The sequence below is a fragment of the Nematolebias whitei genome, chromosome 1 (genome assembly GCF_014905685.2).
Source record: "Nematolebias whitei isolate Nwh7 chromosome 1, NemWhi1, whole genome shotgun sequence".
NCBI lineage: Eukaryota > Metazoa > Chordata > Actinopteri > Cyprinodontiformes > Rivulidae > Nematolebias > Nematolebias whitei.
This window is the reverse complement of record NC_056498.1, coordinates 16,182,211-16,183,918: the sequence shown is the minus strand read 5'-3', so window position 1 is coordinate 16,183,918 and position 1,708 is coordinate 16,182,211. Positions and strand designations below refer to the sequence as shown.

The 1,708-nt window shown below is 41.7% G+C and overlaps 1 long non-coding RNA gene across 1 annotated transcript in view; it reads right to left on the bottom strand.

Moving 5' to 3' along the window:
* Positions 1-488, bottom strand: part of LOC119408547 — a 4,369-nt gene extending 3,881 nt beyond the window's left edge. The window contains exon 1 of the long non-coding RNA XR_005186741.1: positions 325-488. This is a non-coding gene — a long non-coding RNA (uncharacterized LOC119408547). The remainder of the gene's footprint in view (positions 1-324) is intronic.
* Between the last annotated feature and the right edge of the window lie 1,220 nt (positions 489-1,708).

The window sequence follows — 1,708 nt, the reverse complement described above, 5'->3', positions numbered from 1 at the left end:
GGTTTGGTATGTACTGGTAATGGTTAGGTTTAGGGTTAGGTATGTACTGGTAATGGTTAGGTTTAGGGTTAGGTATGCAATGGTAATGGTTAAGTTTAGAGTTAGCAATGGACTGGTAATGGTTAGGGTTAGGTATGTACTTGTAAGGATTAGGTTTAGAGTTAATTATGTCCTGGTAATGGTTATGGTTAGGCTGTAGAAATTAATGAAAAATGAATGGAAGTCAGTGCATTAGTCCCTGTAAAGATAGAAAGACAAACTCGTGTGTGTGCGTGCAAGCGTGTGTGGGAGTGTGTGTGTGACACGTGCACACTCCAGGCCCACCTGTGAGTAGCTTGTTGATCCGGAGCTTGACCTGGGGTCCCTCCCAGACGCTGGGGACCCCCCCTCCTTCTGACTGCCCACAGAGGAGGAGTCTGAGCAGCTACTGTGGACTGAGGCAGAAGTGGTTGCATCAAAGCACATCCTCAAAATAGAACAGTTCTGCAGCCTCTTCTACGTATAGTTGTTTATTTATTTATTTTTGGTGCTGGTAGGGGTGGAGGAGCCTCTCAGAATAGTCATCCCAGTTGGCATTTGTGGGTCGTTCGCATGCATATATTAATGAATGCATACTAATACATATTTTCTGTTTGAGTTCAGTATAAAATCCATGGAAAAACAGAGCGGAGTAGGAATAAATAAGCCTTTTCTTGTCTTGGTCTTTCAGTTTTTAGCACCGGTCTGTCCCCGAGGAGGCTCCGTGTCCTGAAGTCCTCTCACTGAGACCTCTGGTGAGCAGAGCCAGCATTACACCGAGGTGTGAAGGGAAACCACTTTGGCTCTGGGGCCCCTCAACTGACTGATGAGTCTTGAGGAATTGGACCTCAGATGGAGGGTGTTTCTGCTGTATTTGTGATGGCTTACTCGTGTGGACAAACACTCCCTGAGATGTTTACATCGGTTTGCAGAGAGCATTAGTTTCCTCCAGTCTGCCTCTCATGACTGTCTCTGCCTAATCCCCAACATTTTAAAACAGATTCATCTGTGTGTGCAGCGTGTTTGGAAGGAGCTGGAGCAAATCTGTGTTTAATTGTTCAGAAACAGTGTCTGTCCAAATATTTCAAGCAGTTTTTGGGGCTTTTTTTACTGAACTGACTGCTTTCTCTTAAATTTATTTTACAGACTGAACATGTGTTATCGACAAGACGTGCAACGGAAATCAGAGCAGAAACACAGCTGATTGTCACATCATTTCACACGGCGGGAAGGAGTTTATCTGAACACTGACTGAATGAGAACAAAACATCTGTTAGCTCCTGGCTTCTGATCTCATGCAAGGGTTTGGTGAAGATCTTTGTCCAGGTCTTTATTAAGGGTGTAACAGAAGAGACTAAACTAAGATAACTAACGTGAGCTAATCTAATCTAAGTTAGGCTAAACTCAAGTTAAAATGAATGAAAACTGCAACTAAAATAAACTTTTACCTAAAGTTAAGCTAATCTAAAACTAGAGAAATTGCATTTTTTTGCGAAAATGCAGTGTGAAGGCTTATTGCAGAAGAACTTGCTGAAAAACAGCTGAAATTAGCCAAAAACATACTGAAATGAAGAACAAGCCTAAATTAGCAGAAGAAAGCAGAAAGACCATATACAGTATTTGCTGAATTAGGTTAAAATAAGCAGAAATTAGCACCAAAAAGAAGGAAAAAAAAAAAAAAGCTAGAAAT